We start from the raw sequence: 12,662 nt of genomic DNA, 5'->3' as shown, positions 1-12,662 counted from the left end.
TCAATTTCTCTTTATACTAACTGAATTTTGATATAAAAATATTTAATATGTAAAATTTAGGAAAACTTCTAAGACTCACATGTGCTTTAATAAAAATAAAATTTCAGCCTACAAGTATTACAAGTACTAATATACATTTGCTTTCATATTTAATATGTTAATAACCTTGCAAAGAAAAAAATAACAGTATTTAATTCTGAAATCAGTTGATATACGACTATAACAATTATTTGGTTTAGTTTATTTTTCCACCTAGTCGGCATATTTTGGAACACTTTCTTTATTTAATACATTATAACTACCATTGCTTTAGGTTTTAAAGTAATATATATACACTCTGTGAAATATTTTATTTATTTATTTTTTTTTTCAACGTTTATTTATTTTTGGGACAGAGAGAGATAGAGCATGAACGGGGGAGGGGCAGAGAGAGAGGGAGACACAGAATCGGAAACAGGCTCCAGGCTCTGAGCCATCAGCCCAGAGCCTGACACGGGGCTCGAACTCACGGACCGCGAGATCGTGACCTGGCTGAAGTCGGACACTTAACCGACTGCGCCACCCAAGCGCCCCAACTCTGTGAAATATTTTAAAGTACAGGATGGAAATAATACACATCCCAACTACCCAAAAGTAATCTTTACTTCTTCCCTACCTCTTATCCCTTCTATAAATATTATCACATATACACAATACTTAAGGAGATATCAGCATTGCCATAATGGAATAGTACTGTATTATAGCAATTAGAAGAAGGTTAAAGTTTCAAAAAAAACAGTACATCTCTAATATTCTACTGGAAAAATACTGTTATGCTGCTAGCATACCTCTCAAATAGTCTTCTTAAAATTAAATTTATGGTAGTGTCTACCTTCTCCCATCTCCTGCTCACTCTTGACTCTAACCTTTCCTTCATGGCTAATAACAGAATAATTCTTGGAGGGTTAGCACGCCCTTGCTGAAATAGCAAACACACCCTCTTTTCTTTTTCTATCCTTCTACTTCTTATCACAGTATTACTCAATACAAAACTCTAAGTCAGTCTCAATTTTTCCCTTGTCCTCACTCTGCATATCCAGGTCACCATAACATTCTACCTGCAAAGCTTTTTCAATCTGTCTCTTTTTCTACAGTTCTAGTGTAAGACCTCAGCGCAGGGAACCATGATATATTACCTGGATTTTGAAAATAAATACTTCATGAAAGTCCACACCTTCTTTTCCCCTCCAATCCAACTTTTACTTCCCTGCGTACAATTCAATTACTTCCCATTTTGTTTAAATAAATAAATAAATAAATAACAATCCAGACATATTTTCACTGTCTTTTGGTCCTGGATGTCTGACTATTCCCTGTCTCTCTACACTTTACAAATACTAAGTTCAAATCACTTAGGAGTGGTTTTTTTTGTTTTTTTTTTTTTTTTTTTTTTGCTTTTTTCCAATTTTCCAGGACACCACAGCTTTAGCTGTTTGAAGACTGCGATACATATTTGCTGCATTTTTTTTTTTTCTTACTGGAATTTTTTTTTTTTATCTCTTTTGTCCTCAGGGCCTGCTTTTCCTCATTTTCCAGGACTCACCTTACATGATGTGCTCCCCGAACCATTCCTGATCATTCTTTCTACAGTAGGTCTGTCCATAACCATTACTCTCCATCTTGCCCACTTGTTTGTTGCCTTTATAGTATTTATTTTAGTTACTGAATACTTATTTTGTTATATGATTATTTTAATCTATTCTAAAAATAGAATGTAAGTTCCCTAAAGGCAAAGATTGTTTCTGTCTTGTTCACGCATGCTTCTCTAGAGTCTATCACAGTACCTACAGCATAGGAAATTCTCACTAAATCATTTTTGAATATATAGTTGAACAAATGACTACTGCTCATACTTTGGTGTATTCATTCCAGTTTTTCCTCACTTATATTTTAAATAGTTTTGTGGCCATAAATACTATGATATATGTGCACCTCAAGTTTTTGAGATGTAGAAATTTAAATAAATATAAAATACAGTCTAAAATATTGGTTATACTACAGGATTTGAACAACATATTTTATTTTCTCATAATGTGTTTTCTAGGCCATAATTTTTTCATTTCATTTTTAAATAATTTTAGAATTATAGAAGATTTGCAAAAATTGTATTCCCATACATCCTTATCCAGATTCTCCTAATGTTAACATCTTACACAACCATCATACAATTAACATTCATACAATAATGTCAATTAAACTATAACTTTATTCTAATTTCACCAGTTTTTCCACAAATATCCTGTTTTCTATTTCTGGATTTATTAAGTTTACAACATCGCATTTGATTGCTTTGTCTCTTGGACTCCTCCAATTTTTGACAGTCAGTCTTTGTCTTTCAAATCCTTAATATTTTTGCAAAACTTCAGTCATATATTGATTCCGTAAAATGTTCCTTAATTTGTGCCTGTCTGATGTTTCCACAAAATTAGATTGAAGTTTTAAATTGGGGGCATGAATACCACAGAGATGAAGTGATCTAATGGAGGTGCAAGATATCAGAGTATTTCTCCTTCTCCTTCTCCTAGTGATGAGAACACTGAAAATTCACTCTTTTGGCAACTTTCAAAAATGAACTACAATATTGACTACAGTCACTATGCTGTATATTACATCGTCATGGCTTATTTATTTTATAACTGGAAAATTATACCTCTTGACCCCCTTCACCTACCCCTAAGCCCTCTCCTGGCAACTGTCATTCTGGCAAGAACTGTCTAATTCTTACAGTCTCATGGGATCTAGGAACATAAGTGTCCCTGGGTCTCAAAGCCCGGTAATCAAGGAGGTCCCTCTCTGTGCATGTCTGTTGGATTTAGACAGGAAGAAGGAAAGCAGAGAGCCAGAGTATATCCTCCAGCTTGAGGAAGACACTGGGAGTAAGACACCAAGTTTTAGTGGGGCAGTGAGACAGTGCAGGGACTGCATGGACCTACGGACAATAATAATATAGAAGGAAGATGAAAAATGGTGCCCATCAGTACCTTTGTTCCTGAAGAGAGTCTCAACAAACAACTGCCCTTCTGGCAGATGCTATAAATTAGCAAAACTATCCTCTTCACATATAGTCTAGGAGCTTTTCAAACTGCTGCTTTTGGGTTGAGCCCCCTGGGGTGAGTCTGTGTACAAGCCTTTAAAGAGCAGTATCTCAGTTCTCTACATCTTTTTGGGTCTCCTAAACATAAACCCCACCGGTTTTCGAAGCCAGATGTTTTGGGGTTTGTCTCTGGTGTTAAGTCTCAAGGGTTGGGGTGCTTGATGTGGGGCACAAACCTCTCATTCCCCAGGGAGAAGCTTTTGATTTGTGAGATCTTTCCTGACTGTGGGTTACCCTGCCAGGGATGGGGTTTTTGGTAAAATCACATTCTTGTCTGTCCTACCCATCTTGATGTGGTTTTTTTTTATCATTTGTTATAAGGAAGGTTTCACCTAGTTTTCATGTCTTTTGCAGAAGGAATTGTTCTACATGTAGCTGCAGATTTGGTGTGTTGTGGGAGGAGGTGTGTTCAGGATTTTCCTATGCCGCTATATTGGATCATGACTCTTATTGCTGGAGATCTTAATCTTGATCACTTGGATAAAGTTATAACGAATTAATAACACCACCATCATCATCATCCCTTCTCTTCCTCTTCCAATGAGTATAGCTTTGACCTTTGGAAGCTCTTCGAATTTAGTTCCTGTGTTCTTTAACCTGCCCATCTTTTTTTTTTTTTTTTTTTCCAAGAAACTTCTCACTTTCTGGTACCACAGATGTTCCAGATTCCTATGTTAAAGGGTCTGATATATATGTACAAACATATGTAATTGTTGAGATGTATATGCTTTTCTTAATATCAAGAGGTACCAATAAGAGACCAAGAAAAGAAAAGAAAAAAAAAAAAGAAAGAAAAAGAACATGATTCCCCTTACAGCACAATCAACAGCCAGAATAATATTACAGCATCAGTCTCTTCAAAAGCAACCCAAAAAGAGCCAGGTAGAAAACCATCCTATGCAAGTAGCAGTCTCACTTCGTAAGCAAGGGATAAAGAGGAAGTTCTTCCACTTAAAAAGGGGAAAGAGACCATTCATTGCTCTTTTTCACTTCTACTTCTTCTTTTCTAGGTTGCCTTAGAAACAGGTTGGAAAGGGGCACCTGGGTGGCTCAGTCAGTTAAGCATCTGCCTCTTGATTTCCCCTCAGGACATGATCTCACAATTTGTGGACTCAAGCCCCACTTCAGGCTCTGTGCTGACAGCATGTAGCCTGCTTGGGATTCTGTCTCTTCCTCTCTCTCTCTCTCTCTCTCTCTCAAAAATAAACATTAAAAAAAAGGAAAAAAAAGAAAGGAAAGAAATCAGGATTCCCTTAAAAAAAAAAAAAAAAAAAAAAAAGAACAGGTAGGAAAGGATCCTTAGGTTAATACTTTGGCATATAAATTTATCTCTCCAAGGGAAAGATAAGCCTTTTCACAGTCTAAAGATGCCACCACTGTAAAGGATTCCATCCCTTTTGAAATGTAAACACCTAGGAAGATAATACTCTAACCCAAATGTCTGTCACAGAATGCAAGTTTCTGGGTCTTTGGGAGATAAGAGAGGTTATTAAGTGGAATCAATTAGTTCCATCATTAAAACAAAACAAACAAACTCCCCAAAACAAATGGTTGCTTATCTATTCCTTGTTGCATGTGAAATATGAACTATTTTAAGGGACATGAAAGCAAACATTCAGTCTCTATGGTATATTTTCCAAGGCCTTCTCAGGAAGCCTTCTCAGGAAGCCAAGATTTCTATGATAACACCAAGAAATTCAGGAAAGATTTATTTTGTCACATTTATCTTGAATCTTTTCCAATACCAGGGCTGGAATCAAAGAGTTCTCCAAGGAGTGCTAGGAACTTTTTTTTTTTTTTTTAATTTTTTTTTTTCAACGTTTATTTATTTTTGGGACAGAGAGAGACAGAGCATGAACGGGGGAGGGGCAGAGAGAGAGGGAGACACAGAATCGGAAACAGGCTCCAGGCTCTGAGCCATCAGCCCAGAGCCGGACGCGGGGCTCGAACTCACGGACTGCGAGATCGTGACCTGGCTGAAGTCGGACGCTTAACCGACTGTGCCACCCAGGCGCCCCAGGAGTGGTAGGAACTTTTATTGAAGCATGGTAGTTAGAAACCAAGATTGGGCATCAAGTATGCTCCTTTCTACCTGAATGCCACTTCTTCTAGTCCTCCTACTTAGTAGACAGAGGTATATACATACAAATATATACATGTATACTAACCCATGTACACACATTCATCTATATTTTATTTGCATGTATAATTCCCTCCCTCCTTCCCTATCTATATGCATTATTTTTTGTTTGTTTCTAATGTTTATTTATTTTGAGAGAGAAAGAGAGAGTGCAAGCAGGGAAGGGGCAGAGAGAAAGAAAGGGAATCCTAAGTAGGTTCCCTGCTGTTAGCACAGAGCCGGACTCTGCACATGATTTCATGAACCATGAGATCATGAACTGAGCCAAAATCAAGAATGGGACATTTAACTGACTGAGCCAAGGCACCTCTGTTTTTTGTTTTTGTTTTTTTTAAATTTACTTTAGAACAGAGCATGAATGGGGAGAGGGGCGGGGGGGGGGGGGGACGGAATCTTAAGCAGTCTCCAGGCTTAGCATCATGGAGCCTGATGCAGGGCTTGATCCCATGACCCTGGGATCATGACCTAAGCCGAAATCAAGACTCAGAGGCTCAACCGACTGAGCCACCCAGGTGTCAGGTGCCCCTTTTGTTGTTGTTGTTTTTTGTTTTGTTTTGTTTTGTTTGTTTTAATCTACAAGTACACATTTATCCCTCCTACCTTGATTCAACACCACAGGGTTCCTTTCATTGTTCCTCCTTTGTTTATTTTCAATTTCATTCTCTGACAGTGAGTAACCTGGGTTAAGTTTTTTGTTGTTGTTGTTTTGTTTTGTTTTGTTAATTTAATTTTATTTAAATCCAAGCTAGTTAACATATAGTGTAATGATGATTTCAGGAATAGAACTTAGTGATTCATCACTTACATATAACTCCCAGTGCTCATCCCAACAAGTGCCCTCCTTAATACTCATCACCTATTTAGCCCATCTCCCCACCCAACACTCCTCCAGCAACCCTCAGTTTTTTCCCTGTATTTAAGAGTCTCTTATGGTTTGCCTCCCTCTCTTTTATCTTATTTTTCCCTCCTTCCCCTATGATAACATTAACACTGTTTTGGGTACAATAATTTTTAGTATGGTTACAACACATTTATTATTCCTAGATTAAAGAAATTTTTAAAAAGATAATAAGAACCTATATAGTTTTACCAGTTAAAGACTATTCTAGACTAATCTATTTATGATATTCAGTTTGACTTTTAAATCATTAATAATTAATTGTAATTAGCAATTTTCTTGGTTCAAGCAAAACATGTATGTATATACATATATACGTGAACGTGTGTGTGTTTGTGTGTGTGTGTGTGTGCATGTGTGTGTATAAATAGATAGTTTTAGAACATGTCTACACTGCATTAAGTACCAAAACAGATATGACCAAGAAATTCATGATCCTGTCCTAGCAGGTAATGGGTCCAGTGTAAGATCAACTGGATTTGAAAACACAAAGGCACACTGTTTAAAATAACATCCACATATTACTGCCAAAAATGGGAGGTACAGGCAGTGCTTTCTGACTGAGAGTTTACTTTTTCCTATTTTATAAACTTGTACAAGTTTAGAGGATGTCAGAATTGTACCACCATAATCACAACAAAACATCTCAGGACAAAACTTTTTTTTTTTTTTTTTTTACAGAAGAGAATTCAACAGATCAATAGGAAGAAATAAACTAAGCTGGATAGTGCCAATACAGAATGGCAGCTTTGGAGCCTTTATTTTGATCTTTCAATTATGACCCTACAGAAATATGTGGAATATCATGAAGACTGGGAATATTTTTTATTTTTAAGTCAAGCCTTTAAATCCAGCTGCATCTTTAAAATTAGAGTTTTGCAAGATTATTTTTGCTTCCCACGTGTGTCCTCTGGAGCAGAAGTAAATGTTAGGAAACTGAAAGGTTCTATTTCTCATGCTAGAGGCACTCACAGAGTTTCTTTCTGTTTGGGGACCATCATGGTTCTTACTTTCTAGAACACTTTCTAAGCCCCTATCAACATTGGGTGTCCAGCTTCATCAGAATACAGAACAGAGATCTCCATATTCCAGAACAAAGTAGCCAATCTGAAGGACTTATTCCACAGAAAAGAAAGAAGTCTGCCTCATTAGCTCTGCCTTCCCTTCATCGAAAAGAAGTGCAGGTGGCAGGTAGGGGCAAACTTTCAGTCATCAGTCATTACTGGAGAAGGCAGTAAAGCAAACCTGCAGGCTGCCTGATGTCCTTGTTGTGAGAAACATATGTCTTCTCCAAAGTATAAACTTCCCATGTATGATCTAAAATAGATACCTTTATGATTTATCTAAATGAGTGGTAGACAGTTGCTCATTACATATAATTCTAGTTTTTTTCTTTACTTGAACATTCACCTCAAATCAAGTTTTAAAAGTAGAAGAGGGGCGCCTGCATGGTTGAATACAGACTCTTTATTTCAGCTAAGGTCATGATCCCAGGGTCATGGGGGTCCAGCCCCATGTCAGGCTGTATGCTGAGCATGAAGTCTGCTTAAGAGTCTCTCTCACCCCTTCTGCCCCTCTTCCTGACTTGAGCTCGCTCTCTCTCTCTCTCTCTAAAAAAAAAAAAAAAAAAAAAAAAAAAAAAAAGAGAGAGAGAGAGAGAGAGAGATCAGAGATTGCCAAATGTTTGTTCTACTTACTGGCATAGCACTAGCCCCGAGGACTCCATTGGTATAAATATATTCTTTGCATTTTAAAAAGAACAGAATGGTTAGAACAAGGACATCATCATAGTTTCTAATATTGATTGAATTATATTGTCTACATTTGTTACAAATCAGCTTGGTTTTGCTCCATATTTCTATGCATTTTGTCTTCTAAATCATATTTGACAAAATACGTATTTAAAAACAGTCAGAAGACAAATGTTTAGAGAAGCAAGTTTTATGAATTAGTTTTTCTTTGGTTACTATTTGCAAGTGGAGGGATTATCACGGACTTTGAGTGAAGTGGCCAAGCATGTCCATGGGTCATCTTTTGCCACATGCTCAGGGATGGGAAAAACTGGAAACTCATTCTCTCTCACTCTCTTTTAATGTTTGTTTGTTCGTTTATTTATTTAGAGACAGAGTGTGACTGGTGAAGGGGCAGAGAGAGAGGGAGACACAGAATCTGAAGTAGGCTCCAGGTTTTGAGCTGCCAGCACAGAGCCCAATGTAGGATTTGAACTCATGAACTGTGAGACTGTGACCTGAGTCCAAGTCAGAAACAACTAACTGAGCTACCCAGGCGACCCTGGAGAATCTCTTTTTTTAAACATGTTGGCAGAATGTCACAATTCTTTAGCTCTTCAGGATATCCTTCTGACATTTTTCACCCAACTTCGATAATGATCCCACTAATGAATGCACTGGCTAATAAGACCCTCAACTATGATTCCAACCAAGGTCACTGTCACCAAGCCATCTTTCTCACTGTTGTCCATCTCTCTCCATCCACTTTCTCCATGCATGGAGTGACTACCTGCCACATTTGGGGTTGTGGTACTCTGACTTTCTCCTTGGGCATGGATGCTTTCTGGAGTTGGCAGATCTTCTATGTGAATGTCATACTCTCTGTACTTGTTGGTACCAGAGCTATTAAGCCCACAGACTCCTAAGGCTTTTCACAGGCACGTGGGGTCACCATGCCATCTTCCATACCTGAAATCATGTGATTTTCTGGCCAGACCATGCTGATTCCTACTAGGATCCGGAGTGATGTGTTTTCTAAAATTAAGAACAGAAATGGCACCTTCTACATATTCTTGGTTTACTTGTTCTCTTTGGGACCAAGCATCTAGCTTCTGTGCTAAGTTAGATTAAAAAGCTCTGCAGCCACAGGCCCTCGCCTAGCAGAGCATTGGAGTGGGAGGTGGAATGCAGAAAGCAAAAGCACCAGTGCAGGAGGGATCCTCAAGCACCTTTTAACCACAACAGCTAAAGAAGTAAACTTTGCAGTTGGGAGCTTTCAGAGTAGAGTCAGCATTTATCTCTCCCAAAGAGGGTAGGGAACCGTCACTGTAAGGCAGTCTCAGTCCAGGGCTCACTGGTCCCACTTCTGGCTATTTGGCTGGCACAAAAAGACGATGACCTTTAGATAAGAGCCTAGCCTGGCTCACTCATTTTGACCCTGTGAGATGCTACACAGTCAAGCCTGACTGACTTCTGACCTACAGAACAGTGAATAAATGGGTTTTCTTTAAGTCATTAAGTTGGCTTCAATTCATTAGGCAACGGTTAAAAACTAATACAAACATCATATCAATGGCTCTTGGTATCAGAGCTCTGGCTTTGTCTAAGAAACTCTCAACAGTCTAGGATTTTGGCTCAACCAGATCAATGATATAGTTGGAGAGGGAGTAGAGATGAGGTGGGGGGTGGGGGGAGGGGAACAGACTCAGATTACCTGGTGTGAAATGATGTATGTTTCTGTGTGTGCGTGTGTCTTTTCCTGGTTCCTGATGCAGAGCTCCCCAAACCCTTTATAATAGAGGTGCTAGGAGAATTTTTTTTCCTTAACATTTCATTTTTGATTCCAGTTGGTGACACAGAGCTCCTAAGAACTGCAATTTCCTACATAATAGGAGCATCTGACACTAAATTCCTAAATCCCCTAGAATATCCTAGAGTGTCTTTTGTTCTAACAAAATGACTCTTGGTACATTATTGGATGGGGGCTAGCCATCAGAAAGACCAAGCCATGACTAGAATCTTAGGTCTTTTAGCCCTAACTTTCATTCCACCAAGAGAGGAAAGGGACTACAAATGGAATTAATTATCAATAATGATAATTAATTATAATGGAGCCTCCATTAAAAAATCTCAATTAGTATGAGGTTCAGAAAGCTTCTGGGTTGGTGAACATATTCACATGCCAGGAGGGTGGCACACCCTAACTCCATGGGGACAGAAGCTCCTGTGCTTAGGACACTTTGGGACCTCACTCTATGTACTGCTTCATCTGGCTATTCGTCTGTATCCTATATAATATACTTTATTATATAATAAACTAGTAAATGTAAAAAACAAAATGTGCCCTGTCCCATGAATACAAAGTTCATCTCCTCAGCTGAATACTAAAAGACTTTAGCATGTCTGTCCTTCACAGTTTTTTAGGATACTTCTGTGCAGCCATAAATGCTTTGTCTATAGACTTCATCTGGATAAAGACACCTTTACCCATGGGTAGCCCTGATGATTCAATACCATGTGAACCCTGTGAGTTTGAATATTTGGACAAAACTCCCCAAGAAATTACAGGAGGTCCTCAAGAAAGATCAAGCATGATCTCAAAGGTGTATATGCTCTTCAACATTTGTAGGTGTACAAACTGCCTAGGTAGTACTGGAATAATGGTGGGAAGAGGAATGAGAAGGGCTGAGAAATGATTCATCATCTGCTGAATTTCAGCTCCTATTCTCTTAAAGGGTTCAATGTATCCTTTCCTAACAAGTCCTTATGCTCCTTCGTTGTGTTCTGTATATATTCCTCATGAGCAAAGAGGACAAAAGCATTTCCTGTTGGCCTACTGATCCAGGAGTTAACAAAGAAGATTCCTTCCTTCCCCCCACTGGTGAGGAAATGCTGTCCAGAAAAGGTCACCACTTCATCAGATGTGAGCACTCACATACAGTCGATGACTTCTTTCTCTTTGGAGAGAAACTGGGCTACTTCTTAGGATGTACCACCAGCAAATTTAAGAAAATCATCACCTGTTGCTTTGTAAACCTCAGTGTACTGGGTCTCCATGTGATGTTTGTGCTTCTGTAGTACTAGGCCTCTATACTCCTCATGTAGAAACCTAACTGGTGCTTCTCTATTCTTTCCACCATGGACATTCAGACAAAGTTGCTGTATCTCCCACAGCAATATTGAGTCATTTAAAGAATCCTGCAATGTCTTGATCTAAACACTGCCATAGTAAACCTTGAGTCCTGACTACAGTATTATCATCAATAAGTTCCATCTTGCTGCAAGTGCCACTTCCAAATTTGGAACTTACTATCTCTGGATTTGAAAATCTGTGATGATAGGGTTCTGAAATCATTGCTAAAATTATATTCCCCACATCTAACTTGAGAGGTTCCATACTGGGAGACTGACCTATTCTCAAAATTTAAACACAGTATCATTGCTGCAATATCCAGTTTATCAATATCAGATGAATCAGGGTAACATTTCTTAAATTCTCCTCAAAGATAAAAAAAAAAAAAAATACTCAGGCAACAATACATTCTCTCGTATGTGGAATTTAAGAAACAAAACATGAATATAGGGGATGGGAAGAAAAAGTAAGTTAAAAACAGAGAGGGAGGCAAACCATAAGAGACTCTTAAATACAGAGAACAAACTAAGAGTTGCTGGAGCGGTGTTGAGTGGGGGGATGAGCTAAATAGGCAATGGGCATTAAGGAGGGCACTTGTTGGGATGAGCACTGGGTGTTATATGTAAGTAATGAATCACTAAATTCTACTCCTGAAATCATTATTATACTATATGTTAACTAACTTGGATTTAAATAAAATAAAAAAATAAAAAAATGATTCAGGCAATAATACATTCTTCTTGGAAGCCTTCATATTTTCCTGATATGAGGTTGCCTATCAGTACAGAGACAGAAGGAGGTCCCCACCCCAGTGTTGAGTTCATTGTTCACTGACTGGTTAAATTGTCTCAGAGCTGGGTCCACCTACTCCTGAGAGGATAGGCTTTTCACATGGATCTTAGTTTCTTTTCCATCAGTTCCAACGAATCCAGTCTAACTAGTATTTTGTGATAGTTATTTTGTGTACTCGTTCTTGGCCAGATCCACAATTTTCCATAATAGCACTATCAGCTCCTTCTCAGTGGAGCCCAGCTTGACCCCACAAGTGGCCCCAACAGTGATCTCAAAAAAGCATGATCAAGTAATGTGCAGACTCTATCATGACAATATGTGAGGAGAGAAGGGGATCTGGAGATAATGAGGTGGGGTGGAAGTGAGAAGAAAACTTGTGCTAAAACCTCTTCTATGAGAATAAGAGAGTGCCCCCCCCCCACACACACACACACATACACTCCTTGCTACCCCTGGTGCAAAAAGCCATAGCTAACCACCCAAATCCACAACAGACCCATACCCTACACTGTGGGCAGGAAGCATGCAGCTGCTGGCCTCCAAGGGCCTGGGAGATCTCTTAGAGTGAGTGGCCCAGCTGCTGGTGCCAGCAGCCTCAATGGGCTTTCCCAGGCTCAACAGGCCCTGCTGCTACATCTTCCCCCAAGTCCTTGGTGATACCACCTTCTTCACTGTCAATGGCTTCACAGTTGGTCAAAGGCAGCGCTAACCCCATTGAGCTTCTGGAAGCTGATGAGGCACCCGGACTGGGTAGGAGCTGTGCTGGTGACCCACCTGAGCAATGACAGCCTCCCTGGCCTCAACAATCTATTGAAAAAGCTGGCTTGGGGCGCCTG

At 39.0% G+C, this 12,662-nt stretch overlaps 1 pseudogene; it reads right to left on the bottom strand.

Annotated features, from left to right (window-relative positions):
* Positions 1 to 8,823: 8,823 nt before the first annotated feature.
* Positions 8,824 to 12,136, bottom strand: LOC123609908 (annotated as a pseudogene).
* Between the last annotated feature and the right edge of the window lie 526 nt (positions 12,137 to 12,662).

Source organism: Leopardus geoffroyi, chromosome B2 (genome assembly GCF_018350155.1).
Source record: "Leopardus geoffroyi isolate Oge1 chromosome B2, O.geoffroyi_Oge1_pat1.0, whole genome shotgun sequence".
NCBI lineage: Eukaryota > Metazoa > Chordata > Mammalia > Carnivora > Felidae > Leopardus > Leopardus geoffroyi.
This window is presented reverse-complemented; position numbering and strand designations above follow the sequence as displayed.